The sequence below is a fragment of the Triticum dicoccoides genome, chromosome 1B (assembly GCF_002162155.2).
Source record: "Triticum dicoccoides isolate Atlit2015 ecotype Zavitan chromosome 1B, WEW_v2.0, whole genome shotgun sequence".
In the NCBI taxonomy this organism is placed as follows: domain Eukaryota; kingdom Viridiplantae; phylum Streptophyta; class Magnoliopsida; order Poales; family Poaceae; genus Triticum; species Triticum dicoccoides.
The window spans coordinates 243,257,940-243,268,890 of NC_041381.1; positions in this window are offsets into that span (position 1 = coordinate 243,257,940).

The window sequence follows — 10,951 nt, forward strand, 5'->3', positions numbered from 1 at the left end:
TCCGCATCTCGAGTTCCAACAGCCGAAGCACAAGCTTAGGCACTTCGGATCTTCAATCATGTCCGGATCCAACCTTCAAGGCCGGTGGATGGCCTCCTCCGTCACAAAGAAGGACATTGCGAAGCTTAGGGAGGTCAGATATCTGACCGCCGACATCAAGCACAGGCTTCCGGCTCTAGGGCAGGTCATCCCTACTCCCGGGCCCAACGAGAGCATTGTATTTATTTCTCACTTCCTCCATGGCTTAGGCTTCACCATTGATCCCTTTGTGAGAGGGCTCATGTTTTATTACGGGCAAGATTTTCATGATCTAGCTTTGGACTCCATCCTTCACATCTCGTCTTTCATCGTCGTGTGCGAAGCCTTCCTCCATATCACCTCGCCTTCAGCTTATGGCTCAAGACCTTCAATGTAAAGCCGAAGGTGATTGAGGGGCGACACGGAGAGTGCGGAGGCGCTGTAATAAGCAGAAACACTAACGCCCCATGGCCAGAGGGCTTCTTCCCGGAGTTTCCGATCTATGGCAGCAGAGGTGGTTTTACGTCACGGCTCCCAAAGGCTCAAAGTGGGTGGATTCCCCCGACTTTCGCTCGGGCCCTCTGCCTCAACTGGCGTCATGGGCCAACGTGGGACTGGATTGGGGGCCTGTTAATGACGTACCAACATTGCAAAGCTGCATTCGGGAGCTTCTTGTGAGGGACATTAGTCTTGTCAACGTAATTCAGGTAATGCTAGTCCGACGGATCTTGCCGTGCAAACGTCGGCCTCTCCGGATGTGGGAGTTCAACCCAGAAGGTACACGGACTATTTAGCACTTCTTCGGCATGATGCTCGAAGGGATGTGTAGGTTATTCTTTGGACCACAAGTAAAGTGTCCGGACACCACCGAGGATGTGGGCCTGAGCTGCAACCGCCCAGATACCCAAGTAAGTAACCCCAAAACTGAACACTTCGTTTATCTTTATCATAACATTATTCTGAAAACCATCTGCAGCCAGGATTGGCTCAGCAAGGCGGAGAGAATCAGGTATCCGGCACCTCTTCCTGAAGGCTCGCCTAGCCCTGCCATAGCGAGGATGCTTAGTCGTGTGCTAAGTCGAGTGCCCTCGGGGAAAGACGGAGGGAAGAACACAGAAGCAGAGCTTCACACATTGCACATCCAAACCAAGGGAATTACTATCTCCATGGAGGAGGATAGTCGGGGAGGGGAATCTACGGTCTCCTCCCCCCGCGGGAAGAAGAGGGCCGCCTCCGAAGACTTGGAGACGGAGGTGCCTAGACAAGGGAAGAAGACTTCACCAGGGGGCCCTGCCCCGGAGGGTGTCCTCACCGTGCCATGCCTACAAATGCGCCAGCCCTCAGCTAAGCTGTAAGTTAATCGTAAATACAAAGCTACTGCTTCCTCCTCCGAGAACAATAACCAGGATCCATTCTTTGCAGTCCGGCTAGCAGCTCTTCTCGACAGAGTTCGTCTTCGGGGGATCTTCTTCCGGAGATTATGGAGAGTGAAACCCCACCTGCCTCTCCGCCTCATGGGGCGGGCGACCCCGAGGTGTCGTCACGGAGGAGTCCAGATTTGCCGAGGCCAGAAGCTAATACTTCGGCCGCCCTGAGCCCGGAGCGTTTGGCACCCACATGGGCCGATAAGAAGGGTCCGGCACATTTCGGCGACAGGCCGGACACGCTGACGGGCCTTCTGGAGCAAGCTGCTCTCTCAGAGGATCACCGTTCATTAATGAGCATGGTGCTTGGGAAGATTTCATCCACCACAAGCGGGTTAAATGAAGCTTTTACGAGCTTGCTCAAAGGCTTTGAGGTATATAATGAAATACATAAGTTTTTGGTTGTCGCGCACGTGCTAGGTGTGCCAGCTCTAGGAAGCAAATGGAGGATCACATTCTTAAGTAATGATCGCACTGTATTCATGCGCAGGTGGCTAAGGGTCCGGCGGCCGACCGGACTGCTGAAGTCACCGAACTAAGGCGACAGATTGAAGTTGTGGATGCCGACATCAAGCTTGTGAACGAGCGGCTTAACGAGTCACAGAGTATGTGCTCTGTTTTCCTTGTTTTTATAGGAAATATTAAGAGGAGCATAATGTTAATGTGATATGCTTCGACTGCAGGCAAAGCTGCTGCCATGGAGGCCCTGAGGGCGGAGCTTGCCCTAGCCAAGGAACAAGCCCAGGCTAGCAATGCGGCTGCCCTAAAGGCGGCCAAAGATTTGAGAGCCGAATAGGCTGATCATCGTCGAAGCGAAGATAAAATAGCCGAGATGGCTATGGAGCTGAAAAACGCCGCCGGCCGGTATGAGCTCCTTGAAAAGGAGAATCAGGCGATGTCGGCTGACCTGAAGATGGCCCTTGATGCAGCCAAGGAGACGCGTTCCGAAATTAGGGATGCGCGGGAGGAGCTTTGACAGGCCGGAGAAATCGCGGCTGGAAGCCCCTTTTTGTTGTGAATGAAGTTCTTGGATCCAAAGTACGCTCCTCTGGGTCGGTGCTGGAGCGCTGCAGACGCGTATGCGGATGTGGCAAAAAGTACGGCTGATGCGACCAAGTTTTTCGAGGATCAAAAAGATAGTGTAGTAGAAAGGCTGTTCTGGTCGCAATTCAGTGCTCCAACGCGCCCGTTGCCATTGAGTGAAAGGATGGCCACTGTGGCCGAGCTCCATAGGTTGCCCGGTCTTGCAATGAGGTCTGTAATAGACCATCTATGGCCGAAGGGGCCGAAGTCGGATAGTTATTTTAGTTTAGTGCAACAATTCCTTGGCGCCGGATCACGAATCGATGACATGAAGAGGTCGGCGTGCATAGAGGGTGTGCGGATGGCCCTTGACCGTGTTAAAACATATTGGACAGATATGGAGGCCACCATCATTGCAACCCAGAATCCGGTGGGTAGCCAGGATCCGGCCGAGCACTACTTGGAGCAGGTAACAGAAGGTGCTCGTTTAATAGAGGCTCAGTGCTCGAAGAATGTCATGTTCGAGTGACAAATCCTTTCATTGTATAAACAATTGTATTTTAATTATAGATGCTATGTTTATACTTTCGCCCGAAAGTGTTATTGTGCCTCCTGTGCGGCCGTTTGATGTGTATATAACCTGAAAGTAGCAGTCGTTGGCTTTAGCCCCTACTCATACAATGCGGGGGTGTTTGCAAAAATGTGTGTAATCACACTTGATCCAACGTCTTGGTCCATTAAGGAGGTGATCGCATGTCGAACTAGGCAAGCGGACTATATAGCTTTAACACTTTCACTTAGCCATAGGAGTTTGACGGGGGGCTACTATGTAGCCCCTGGTACCTTCGCATGCATCCGGATACGGGCGCGTGTGTACATGACTGGCAAACGGTCCTTCGTTAATGCGAAGGAATCCTAACAATTCTGATGAGTCCTCGAGTGGTTGACCAGTCTATCGCTATTTCATGACAGTCAGTTTTCGGCTTTCTCTACTGAGGTGCTCATCCGGAATAACCAAGGCACAATCAGAGTAGTTCTCCTTTGGCCGCCTTAGCCGATAGAAGAGGAACGTAAGGCGGCAAACCCAGGAGCCGGGCAAACCCAACATTTGACCAAAGACATGATTCAGAGCTGATGCATATAAGGCCTAACTCGCGACGCCGAACACTCCCAAAGGTATTCAGACTTTATAACATATACTGGGCTAGGTAGCGCTCTTTATTATGAACCCTATATTTCCAGGTATGTGCGTTAGTCTGTCGTGGCGAAATTCCAATAACGCCAGTATCCCTTGTGGGTGTATTGAGTACCCATGGGATGTCAAGCAACAAGAGACAACAAAGAAGGTTTACACATGGGCTTAATCTAAAGAGAAACCTTTGAGCGGGGCCCTGCTGCACGTCTGCGCCTTTGTCTCCGTTGTGCCGTGTCCTGGGAGGGTATCACACGAAGGGTGTGTGAAAAAAAGGAAAACTCATGTAAAAGAGTATGACGTAAGCGTGTGAAGAGTTGGTTATTATCAGTGGATAGTAGAAGTGTAAGACATTGGAATGTTAATAAAGTCAAGCCAAAAGGTGGGCTTTATTGCATGTTTGCAGCCCCTGGTGCTCTTTATGGGATTACATGTATAGCACCCAGCTCAGGTTTATCTGGGATGTTACCGACGGTGGTGTGCCATACTCGTCTAACCATATCCGTGGTCTTAACGACCGATCATGCGTTCTGATAGGAGAGGCCGCTTAGTGTCCGGCTGCTAGAGCCGCCGCATACTCTTCCGCATGTAAAGAATGCTCTATATTTCCGCTAACGGTGATGACGCCACGTGGACCGAGCATCTTGAGTTTAAGGTAGGTGTAGTGCGGTACCGCGTTGAAGCAAGCGAAGGCCGTTCTTCCGAGCAATGCATGATAAGCACTTCGGAGGGGTGCGATGGTGAAGAGTAATTCTTCGCTTCTGGAGTTGTCTGGAGAACCGAATGTCACCTCTAATACGAGGGAGCCTCTACAGCGGGCCTCAACGCCTGGTATCACCCTTTCAAAGGTGGGGTTACTTTGGCTGATTTCGGATGGGTCTATCCCCATCCCGCGGACAGTGTCCTAGTATATTAGATTGAGACCACTGCCACCATTCATGAGGACACGAGTGAGATGGTATCCATCGATTATTGGGTCGAGCACCAAGGCAGCTGATCCTCCGTGCCGCATACTAGTCGGGTAGTCCCTGTGATCAAAGGTGATCGGGCAGGCCGACCAGGGGTTGAGTTTGGGGGCGACAGGCTCTACAGCGTATGCGTCTCTGAGCACGCGTTTGCGCCTTCTCTTAGGTATGTGAGTCGCATAGATCATGTTTACTGTTTTTACCTCTTGTGGGAATTTTTTTTATCCCCCAGTGTTCGGCTGGCGAGGTTTATCCTCGTCTTCACTTGGTGTTTCCCTTCCCTTGTGTTCGGCATTTAACTTGCCGGCCTGCTTAAAGACCCAGCATTCTCTGTGAGTGTGGTTCACAGGTTTTTCGGGGGTGCCATGAATTTGGCACAGTCTGTCCAGGACTTTGTTCAGGCCGACGGTCCCTCTTTGCTGCCCTTAAATGGCTTCTTTTGTTGACCGGTTCGAGAGCCCCTGAATCCGACGTTGACCGTTGTGTTGTCTGGACTTTCTTCCTTGTTTCGACGCTTGTTTTTATTGCTCCATGGCTTCCCGTTGCCATCCCTGATTTCGGATGTGCCTGGGTCGCTGGTGCCCCTACGGGCCAACCAGTTGTCTTCACCTGCGCGAAAGCGGGTCATAAGGCTTGTTAAGGCTGCCATTGTCCTCGGCTTTTCTTGGCTGAGGTGTCTGGCGAGACACTCATCCCGGATACTGTGCTTGAAGGCCGCTAGGGCTTCGGCATCCGGACAATCGACAATTTGATTCTTCTTAGTGAGGAATCTATTCCAAAGCTTGCGGGCAGACTCTCCGGGTTGTTGAATTATGTGACTTAAATCGTCAGCGTCCAGAGGTCAGACATAGGTCCCTTGAAAATTGGCCCTGAAAGTGTCCTCAAGTTCCTCCCAACTTCCGATTGAATTTTCGGGGAGGCTTTTCAACCAGTGCCGAGCTGGTCCCTTCAACTTGAGGGGAAGGTATTTTGATGGCGCGGAGGTCGTCCCCACGAGCCATGTGGATATGAAGGATAAAATCCTCAATCTAGACCCCGGGGTCTGTCGTTCCGTCATATGCCTCTATTTTCACGGGTTTAAAACCCTGTGGAAATTTGTGGTCCAGTACATCTTTGGTGAAGCACAGAGGGTGAGCAGCCCCTCTGTATCTGGACATGTTGTGGCATGCTATCGACTGTTGTTGTGTCCGGTGCTGATTCCGAACTAGTATTCGATCAGTCTGATCGTTTTGGTGACCATAATCTTGCGCCAGAGCGTGTCCTCTAGATCCATAGATGGACCTGGTCGCGCCGGCCTTTTTGTCCAGGATCTCACGTAAATTGTGTGCAGCGTCAGTAGCTGCTTTATTGCGGTCATGAAATGGTTGGTCCAGCCTACTGGTCGTATTGTTCTTCGGCGGAATGGCCTCATCGTTGAATTCTGGCAGCAGCTTGCACTTTGGGTAGCTCTTTGTGTGGCGATCGTCACCGTATATTTCTTCAGTGCCTAGCACTTTATTCCATCTGTGGTTGAGCATTTCCTGCGCGGCCTTGAGCCTTTGCTTCTGCTTCTTTAAACTTCTCGCAGTGGCCATAAGCCTTCTGTGGAGGTTATCTCGTTCCAAATGTTTTTCCGGGATGATGAATGCATCATCGTCCGGACTGTGCTCTTCTCCCGAGGCAGGTTGATGAGTTCAGCCCTCGGGATCGCTGTGATCGGGTGTCTGCTCTGGGATGTGTTCGGCGTGACCAGGCTCATCCTGCTCCATCGCTGGGTCCATATGGTCGTTGATGCCTTTGGAGTTGACTGGGGTGTCGATCTTTCTAGTGCTGTTATCGCTATTTTTACTGTGGCTGGACTTAGAGCCGCGTCTGCGCCTTCGTTTTGGCTTTTTTCCGGGGGTTTTATCCTCCATTGTGTCTTTTTTGTCGCCATCGTCCTCCTTAGGCGTGTCCACCATGTATATATCATATGATGAGGTGGCAGTCCAGCGCCCCGTGGGCGGTGGTTCCAAATCGTCCCCTGCGCCGTCGTCTATACCGTCGGTGTCATCGGGTCGAAGTCAAGCACGTCTGTTACGTCATCGACAGTGGCTATAAAGTGGGTGGTGGGTGGCCAACGAATTTCTTCGCCGCCTGCTTCCCCCTCGAGACGGACATAGTTTGGCCAAGAGTCTCCTGACAAAGAGAGAGACCTTAATGAATTCAGCATGTCGCCGAAGGGCGAGTACTGGAAGATATCAGCAGTGGCGAACTCCATTACCGGAGCCCACCTGAATTCGGCGGGCCCGGGGGCGCGCGGTCTGGAACCTACAGCCGGACACAAATCCGGGGGTCCAGCGACACAGACTTCCTTGGGGGTGGAGTTTGTGTTCGGCTCTACCGCCAATGAGTATGCGGCCTCCGGGGCAGGGTCTATCCACCCGTCCTCGGTCGACGCGATCTGCCCGGGATTTAGATCCGGAGCTCTTGCAGGTGCGATATCCCGAGTATTGTCTAACAGCAGGTCCAAGCCGTGCTCGTCGTGACTGTTCAGTGCTCCTGGCATAGGCCCGAATCCGTCGAAGATCAAATCTCCACGGATATCGGCCGTGTAGTTCAAGTTTTCGAACCTGACATGATGGCCAGGGGCGTAGCTGTCGATCTGCTCCAGATGGCCAAGTGAATTGGCCCGCAGTGCGAAGCCGCCGAACACGAAGATCTGTCTGGTGAGAAAAGTATCACGCTGGACCATGTTGTTTTTGATGATTGAAGGAGCCATCGAGCCTTGCAGCGACGACACCGAGGAACTCTCAATGAAAGCACCAATGTCGGTGTCAAAATGGGCGAATCTCGGGTAGGGGGTCCCGATCTATGCGTCTAAGGCTAATGGTAACAGGAGGCAGGGGACACAATGTTTTACCCAGGTTCGGGCCCTCTCAATGGAGGTAAAACCCTACTTCCTGCTTGATTGATCTTGATGATATGAGTATTACAAGAGTTGATCTACCACGAGATCGTAGAGGCTAAGCCCTAGGAGCTAGCCTATGATGATTATGATTGTTCTGCGGACTAAACCCTCCGATTTATATAGACATCGGAGGGGGCTAGGGTTATACAGAGTCGGTTACAAAGAAGGAGATCCAACATCCGGATCGCCAAGCTTGTCTTCCATGCAAAGGAGAGTCCCATCCAGACACGGGACGAAGTCTTGAGTCTTGTATCTTCACGGTCCAACAGTCCGGCTGTCCGAACACCACCTAATCCAGGAATCCCTCAGAGGACGTGGCGGAGGACGATGGGACGACCGTGGCCCTCTCCAGGAGTGGAATGACCGACCTCGCGAGGACCATTGGCAGGACCAGCCTCGTGAGGGCGCGTGGAGGCACCAGCCTTGCGAGGGCGCCTGGAGGGATCAGCCTCGCGAGGACCGCCCACAGGGCAACACAGGCCTTCCCCCGTTGCCTCCGCCACCAAGAAGGAACGACTACCACCACCAGGACGAGGAGGCTGGGGGGTCCCAGGAGCCACGTGCTATCGCTTGCATCTTGGGTGGAGCTCATGCCATAGCCCCTCAGCATATCTTCAAGCAGTTCGTTCGCGAGGTCAATGCAGTCCTCCCCAGGCTTGAGGCCACGCGCCTTCTTAGGTGGTCCAAGTGCGCCATCACCTTCAGCTCGGTAGATCAACTCAGGTGCACGGCTACTGCTGGCGTCCTCCCAATGCTCTGCTCACCAGTCATCATCAACGTGCAAGTCACCAGGACCCTCATCAACGGCGGCGCAGGGCTTAACATCTTGTCCGTAGAGATGTTCGACAACCTTCAAATGCCATATGATCAGATCCAGCCTACCAAGCCTTTCTCAGGAGTTACTGACGGTTCCACCACCCCGATAGGGTAGGTCTGCCTCCCTGTCACCTTCGGCAAGCGCGACAACTACCGCACCGATCTCATCGACTTCAACATCGCCCACATCCACCTGCCGTACAATGCCATCCTCGGGTATCCAGCCCTGGCCAAGTTCATGCCGGTGACCCACCACGGCTACAACATCCTCAAGATGCCAGGAAGCGGTGGAATCAGCACGGCCCCCTGTGAAGAAAGAGATGCTGTGTTCTCCCTCGAGCGTGCCTTCCAAGCTGCATCAATCGAGGACCTGGACAGCCAGGGCGAGAACCCTCCTGAGACCAGATCCAAGAAGAAGAAGCAACTGCTCCACCCAAGGCCTCAGGAGGTTGGCATCTCAGGTGGTGTCACGTCAGGATCAGCGCCCGTGCCTGGGGTGCCTCCTTCCATCGCATAGGAAGGCGTGCCCGGCGCCCTCTCGGACAGGGCTCGGGGGCTCTTTGCTGGAGGGCCTCAGACCTTGCCATCATCACGAGGGAGGCGCTCGGGCACCACTTGGAGGCTTGCTTTGTGGCATGTTTCCCTCAGGAAGGCATGGGGCAGGAAAAGCCCAACCCTCAGGAGTTCATCACCAAGACCACTCAGGAACTTCAGGAAGCAAGGACCATGCGCGGCGATCGCCGCTTGCCTGGCATGGATCCCCATCCAGGCGAGGATAGTGGGCTGCACGTCTGCATCGACGTCCCAGGGCTCAACCGAGCCGCATCTCAGGAGCGCTTCTGGCCTTCGCGCGTGGGATGTTGCGAGGGTCCGCTGCACAGCTACGTTCGCATGCCTTTCGGCCTGCCCAACGCGGCTGCCACCTACCAGCGCCACCTGCGGAGCATTCTGGCGGCTCAGGAGGCCAGGCATCACGCGGTCCTAGGGGAGATGGGGACAGTCCTCAAGGAACCACCTAGACCCCCAGAGCCTCCCGAGGCTTAGGGCCTTGGTGGCTCGTGAGGGTCGGTCTCTTCACCGCGCATCACCAAGCTGCCTCAACACCCCTTCTACAACGGAACCATGTGGCATCTTCCAAGTTCATTTCAGCTGGGAGCACCCTCAGGGCTGCATCATTCCCAGGCCGCGTTGGTCCGTCCCTGCGACATGTATCTTTTTCTTACCTTGCTGGGGGCGCCCCTCGGGCTGCATCATCCCCAAGCCGCTCGGGTCTGACCCAGTGGCATGTATCCATCCTGCCTTTACCTAAGATGATTTGCCTTTCATGCTTAACCTGCCAATGATTATCGCCTGCTTGATTGACGTCGACCACTGGAGCCGCTCGCGCTGGCACGATGCTTGCGCATGGGTCCATCCCTACAATGTCGACAAATTTGAGTGGTCGAGCTCTGGCCCGCGGCAGCTCCGCACGCATCACCTCACCAGACCCTCAGTGCCCTCACCCCTCTCTCAGAGCAACCAATGGCCGGCCGGCAATTGTAATGGAAACACGTGCTTTTCTCGTGCTGATTTACAGGAACCTCCAGAGGACTTCAGCGGGCAGCACCACGAGCTCCCTCTCTTTTCCATATGATCCGCTTGCGCGTTAAAAGGGGGATCCTAAGCATCGCGACTCAGGAGCTCTTACTGGCTCTGTAGCTCTCACCCCCTGGCCTTGACCATGGCATCGCGGCCTGGCATACCAGCGGCGGCTGAGCTCGCTCGAGGGCCGGGACCTGAGGACGTAGAGCATGAAGGAGAGTGCAGGAAGAAGGGGGAAACTCGCGACGGCCTAACCTAGCTGCGCCACGGTCGCCGACGCACAAGCCTGGCGCAACGCAAAGGAACGACTCCATATTACCGAGATAAGTCTCGCGCATGGAAGAACTAATCGTTACAACACGAGATCCTCACTTGCCACGGCTCTATGACGGCAATGTTGCCTTCCTTTCTCACCTCTCGGCGGTTCCTTGCACGCTAAAGGGGACCTCCTGAGCATCCCGCCTCAGGGGCTCTTACTGGACCTCGGGCTACTCACCTCCTGGCCTTGACCACGACATCGCGACCTGGCATACCAGCGACGTATGAAGCCTGCCTGGGGATCGGGACCTGTCAGCATAGAGCACCAAGTCATCGCGAGGTTCGAAAGGAGGAACCAAGCCAGGACAGGACAAGAATTCGTATGATTTCATAATAAGGATAACATCAACAAAAGACATCGCAGACCCTTTACACGCCCCCGCGGGGTGTTTCTTGATTCCTCGCAGGGAACAAAAGGAAATAAACTTCGAGAAGCCCTAAGTACATGCGCCTTCGTGGCTGACACCATCATCAACAATGGGCCACGAGAGGTTGGTGCCAACCCCATCCAGATCAGTGGTGGCGACGGCCCGATGCTGCCGCCTTGCCCCTAGCGCGACGCAATCTCGGGGGCACGTAGCTGTCATCACTCGTCTCCGGAGTCTCCAAGAGTTCAGGAGAATCGCTGGACTCGCAGGTGCCGCCGCTGCTGTCGGAGGAGCCGTTGGGGGAGCGGACGGTTTCC